Consider the following 6,509-nt stretch of genomic DNA (forward strand, 5'->3'; position numbering starts at 1 on the left):
AGACAGGTGATCACCCCCGGCTGCGTGTTAAAGCAGGGTTTAACACTGAGAAAGTGGCTGTGAAGAGTGGATATTAACGCTCATTAACACACACAGCTGCAGGGCTGAGAGCAACAGGTCTGTGCGTGATGCTTTAAAGCGATATTTCAATGGGAAAACATCTGATTCCCCCAGTTTACTTAGCCCTTACTTCAAATGTAGTCAATCAGCCAACACATGCTGTCTGTAGTTTGCTTTTTTAGTTTTAGCGCTAATGTAGCTAACAAGTAACAGAAGCTTATACCCCACCAATTAGCATGGTGCTAACTGAATGCTCCAAAAAATGGGCAGACTTGTTCCACATCAGCAAAGGAGTGAGCCAAGGCCGTCCACTGTCACCACACCTGGTCAACCTGTATACATTAATAACCTTCTATATGCAGATTATTTCTCACTCACATTATATATCACTCACAAAGGTCTGAAGACACTTATAAAGAAAGATGAAGAACAGACTGAAAAGATAGAACTTCAGCTCAATATGAAGAAAACAAAGGTCATCACAGTGGAGAAGAGCACGAACTCAACCACTGACCGAGAAGATCAGATCAACTATTCACAACAGAGGATCCAGCCTTTAAAGACATACAGCACAGGCTGAACGAGGATGAAGGAGCTTGAAAAGATCTTCAGATGTGATGATGTGTTTCTGCAAACAGAGAGCAGGATCCTCTGTGGTTCTTTATGAGCAGTAAAAAAGCAGGACAGGAAAAATATTGATGCCTTTGAACTTTAGTGTTGGTGGTCAGAAGAGAACCTCAGACGGCGAACTGATGGATCCTTGACCAAATCAAGCCTCACCATCTCTTTCGAAGCCCAGAGAACCAAACTGAAGCTCTTATTTTGGACACACTCTGAGAAGAACCAGTTCATTGGAAAAGACAATCATGCTGAGAAGAGCTGAAGGTAAAGAGGACGACCAGCTACAAGATGGATGGAGACGATCAGAGGAATCATGAACCAGCCATTCAGAAGCCTGAAGATTCTGGAGGGACACTGTCCATTTGGTCACCAGGAGTCTAAACCCACTTGAAGGGACTCAATAAGTGGCTTACATGGTTTCTGACACTGTTGTCTGGACTAAACATGGACTAAACTGAGTGTTTTCAAATTGAAAAAAAAGTTCAGTTTTTGGCATAATGTGAAAATGCCTTATGGCCTTTATAGTGTGTGTACATTTCATGATGAATGGACCAAAGGAAACGGCCCATAATTACTTGGAAAAAAGTCTGGTTCCATAGCCTTACATTAAAAGTAAAGAATGATACGAGGTTTTGGTCCGACAGCAGCAAAATGCCCCTACTTTCACTTCCACTGAACAACATGAGTGAGCAATTTACTTTTTCCTTCAGTTCTAGTTTAGTCATTAACACTGAGTTCCTAATTCTCTTTTCTGGGTTTATTGTCATTCTGTTTTGTTGGTTTATCACCTGTATGATGTTAACTCCTCCCACTTCAGAGCTTTAACATTTTATTTCAGCCAAATGGATCCAAAAAATGAGGAACAGAGCTGAACGAACAGCAGCTCCTGTGTGGATTCTAATTCAAATTTTCAGTTCCACCTTAAATGCTGCAGCCGTTATATTCTAGTACTGGGATGCCTGAATGGAACAGCTGCACTATTTAAGGTGGAGCTGAAAATTTGAATAAGAAGCCAGTTTCTGCTCCGTTTTCGTGCTGAAAGATGCTGGATGTTCAGAGACGTTCTGAAATGGTCTACAGGGGAACTCAGAACTCCAGCAGGTTTTTGGGCCTCAGACTTCTTAACTTTGAGCTACTTTCACTTGTACTGGCCTCCTAATTGCAGTGGAGTAACACTCTGAGCGGAGGCTTTAGTGTGAGCTGGGCAGGGCAGTGACAGGTTAAAGCTCTGGGTGGATCTGAGCTCTAAAAGCAGAACGTTCTGGATTTCTCTCACAAAAGCTCTTTAAAGCGCTGCTGTCGTCACTCCGGCCTGCAGCGCTGGATCAAAGATAAACATGTGCAGACACAGCGTTCAGGAAAGAAAAGGAACAAGAAAATCTGAGGTGCTCAGTGAAGAGCAGTGAAAGGTGTTAACGTCATGTTTCTTCATTTCTGTGGACGAAAGAAAAGATTTACAGTCTCCTCAACAAACCCTTATTATTCACAGCAGAAATAAATCTGTATAATATGAATTATACTGATTATAAACGGTGCACTTCTGTTTACAACAATAGAAAACTAACCCTGATTCAGATAAATGTATAAATGACTGTAATCTGCTCGTCCTGAACTTCACAGCTTTCAGATCATCAGCAGGACTCTAAACTAACAGGAAGAGTCCAGAATGAAGAACTGAGCTGCAGGAAGTTCTACCATCACTGAGAAAGCTGGAAAACATCAAGAATAGGTTTTAATAAAATTAATACCCAGAATAAAATTCTAATAAAATTAATATCCAGAAGAAACTAATAATCCAATCAGTATTAAAAGTTCTAATAAAAATCTAATATCCAAAATGCTTCATATTTGAAAACTGGAGATCAAATCGCCAGATTTTCTCAAAAAAATATATTATTTGTCATTTATCAATTTACAGCTGTATGTAGAAGGCTGAAAACTTTTTTCTGCAATTCTTATGTTGCATAAAGCAGAAAACATTAAATGTACACCTTTTGCACGGCCACATTTTATGTGTAAATAAACAGTTATATTAATTGTATATTTAATTGTGCAGAACTGTGTCTCTGTAGAGGATGTGTTTACTTATTCACGCTGAGAAAAACAAACAACATGGAATTTGACCAGAGTCAAACTTTTGCACACAAATGTATTAATGTTCTGAAAAATCTTTAAATATTGAATAAAACTCCAGATTCTCTTCAGCTGTCTAGATTTTCACTCGGCATGAGTTATTACTGAATTAAAAACAGGAATTATTAATATAATCAGATTTTCTGTTCTTTTAGGGTTACAGTTTTACCTGTGACACACACACACACACAAACACACACACACACACACACACACACACACACTCACACTCACACACACACACACACACACACACAAACACAAACACACGCTGTATGAAGTTCTAGAGAAAGGTGAAAGTAGAGTTAATTAGCTTTAGCGCTGATAGCATCACCTCATCAGAGAGAGAGGGGGCGGAGCTTCATCTCTGATCACCGTGTTGAGGCTCTTATCTGATTAAACAAAGAACAGAGCAGACGCAGTAAAGCAGAGGACACACACACAGACACACAGACACACACACACAGACACACACAGACACACACACACAGACACACTCACACAGACACACACACACAGACACACAGACACACACACACAGACACACTCACACAGACACACTCACACAGACACACTCACACAGACACACACACACAGACACACACACAGACACACACACACACAGACACACACACACACACAGACAGACAGATTAGAGGAAACACAACTGAAAGTGTCTCAGCAACACATCAGGGTGGCTTCAGCATCACAGATACTACAGGTCTCTGGATCTGCATCAGAGAGAAGGAGAACCGTTCTCCCCACATCATTCCTTACACGGATCGTTCTACTGAATCAGTTCAAACACAGTAAAAGCAGTGAAGTGTTCAGATCTTAGATATTTACAGAGATCATGTTCTGATCTACTTTAATCCAAAGCATTAATAGAGACAGTAATAAACTAAATATATACACAATCATCATTTATAGGGTGCTTTAATATTAGGAGGTTTCTGTCCTAAACCCTTACCTCTAAATTTACACTTCTGAAAATAACACTTATATTTTTGTTTTTTGTTTTTTTTTTTCATTTTTAAAGATCTTTTTGGTTTATTTTAAAGTGAAGCTGAAAGATTTAGATTGGTCAGTTTCTAAATATGTAATGCCATCTCATGTTTCCATGTCACTACCGAAACAGAGTTTTAGTCTGTAGGTGGAGCCTTATTTTAGCCACGCCCCTGCATTTCAGAGCAGGAAGTGAGACTGCATCCCTGTCCCTCATGGCCACATGGTGAGCAGTTAGATCCCACTGTTTTGAAGTAAATGAGTCCCAAAGTCTGAAAATCAGTGTGGAACATTAAGAATCGGCATATTTTCTGCAGTTCAGCACTTTTTAGTGTTTTAGTGTAAAATATGATGATTTTCTGTGTGAACAGCTGTTCAGAGCTGTGTTTGCTGGTCTGTACTGCTGAGTTTTTGAGCCCAAAATGAGCTAAAATTGTCACTGAAACAGTCACTACTGAAACAGTCACTACTGAAACAGACACTAATGAAACAGTCACTACTGAAACAGTCACTACTGAAACAGTCACTAATGAAACAGTCGCTACTGAAACAGACGCTACTGAAACAGTCGCTACTGAAACAGTCGCTACTGAGACAGTCGCTACTGAAACAGTCGCTACTGAAACAGTCACTACTGAGACAGTCGCTACTGAAACAGTCGCTACTGAAACAGTCACTACTGAAACAGTCACTACTGAGACAGTCACTACTGAGACAGTCACTACTGAGACAGTCGCTACTGAAACAGTCGCTACTGAAACAGACACTACTGAAACAGTCACTACTGAAACAGTCACTACTGAGACAGACACTACTGAAACAGTCGCTACTGAAACAGACGCTACTGAAACAGTCACTACTGAAACAGTCACTACTGAAACAGTTGGTAAAGTCTTTGGTTAAAGAATGTTTAATCATTTGTTTTAATAAAATTAATATAATTAAGGTACAGGGTCACTCAAAGCAAAAGGGTCTAAACTCTTTGATCCAGGTCAGTAGAATGTTACCTTTAAACAGAATTATGAAGGACTCTTATTATGATAGCAGTGATGTTCCCATCTAAATAGTATGAAGGTATCCACTCGCTATCAGCATCACATACTGGCAAAAGAGGGCAAATAAAATCTGCCTTCGTTTTGTTTTCATTTGATAATTTGATCCCCCACTAATAAACTGATACAACAAATGCTAATAAGGCTAACTTCAGAGCAAGCTAACATTAATTCTTTAAAGAATTATTGACACAGAAACATTTCAGGAGACTATTCCATTTTAGATTCTGGTGCTCTCAGTGGGGATGGTCTGGTCTTATCCTCACCAGAAAGAATGAAAAAATGCTAAATATTATGTTAATTCTGACGCTAATACTGCGAGGGGAGAATTTCCATCTGAAATCAGACACAAAACTCAAACAAACACCCAGTACTCACTGCTGTGCTGATAAGAGCTTTAGCTGTTTTGTTGCCATCATATTCCGTGGTAGGGGGCAGCAGTGAGGTATTTCAAAATGAAATATATCCTTCTTTTAGAACATTTTAGAATATAGATCTGTAGTGATGTTTTTGTTGTAATGTGTTCTATTTCTGTACATTTTGTAGATGTTAGTGTTTATAGCTATGAGAATATTAGTAGAGTTATTGGATGTTTGTTGATTTTGTTTTTGGCAAGATGATATTTGACATGTCTGCTGCCCCCTGTGGAAAGGAGATAGAATTACTACAAAAGCATAAGAGGAAGACTCACCGGGTGTAATCAATGACCTGATGAAGACTACGGGCGTCAACTCTTTGTGTGCTTTATATGTTTTTGCAATAAATGAAAAATAGATCTTCGAGAACTGCAGTCTGAGTGCGGATTTATCTCCTTCTTAGGTTCTTGGAGTTTTGCCTGAAGTTGATGCTGAAGGCTGTTTTGGTGAACATGGTTCTACTACAACACAAACATTTCCTCCTGAATCCTGTAAAGTTGATGGATGAAGCCTCATGCTGTCCAGCACTGATCATCAAATTACCAAGCAACTACCAGCTGCAGTGGAGGGCGGGCAACAGAGTGGCAATGCAGATTTCTGTGCTATCATAGGCCTAAAGGCTAGTTAATCAACCGCTGTGGTGTGAGAAGCTGGAAAACTCCTGAACAGCTTTTAAAGATGTGATGCTGTGAACTTCACAAACTGTTTTGGACCCAGAGATCATCTCACTCAGAACGACTCGCGAGGCGTGCAGAGCAGAACTGATGTATAGTAGTAACAGTAGTTTGTACACACGGCTGTACAGATCAGATCAGCCAATCAGAATCCTGATAGTCGTGTCCAGCTGAATCTACAATAGATATCAGACTGTCCATCTATGTGTGGGCGGAGCTTATGAGGCTGAGACCGGGTCGGAATTATGCTGCGTTTACATGTTGGCAATAGACAGACGACAAACTGGATATTCCTTCTTTACAATAATAATGAAATCGAAATGAAAACCGGGTGTTGATTTTTTGGGAGCTGTGCATCTTTTGTTAAATTTCAGATGAGCTCAGTATCACATAACAAAGACAAAAGAGCAGAGCGCCTCCTGCCTTTTACACCTCCAATAAAAAAAATACTGAAGCGCTTCCCTGATTATCATCTACTTTCACCGGTAACATCACCAGCGAATAGTGAGGACAGCTGAAAACATCATCGGGGCCTCTCTGCCCTCCAT

Source organism: Colossoma macropomum, unplaced genomic scaffold (genome assembly GCF_904425465.1).
Source record: "Colossoma macropomum unplaced genomic scaffold, Colossoma_macropomum, whole genome shotgun sequence".
NCBI lineage: Eukaryota > Metazoa > Chordata > Actinopteri > Characiformes > Serrasalmidae > Colossoma > Colossoma macropomum.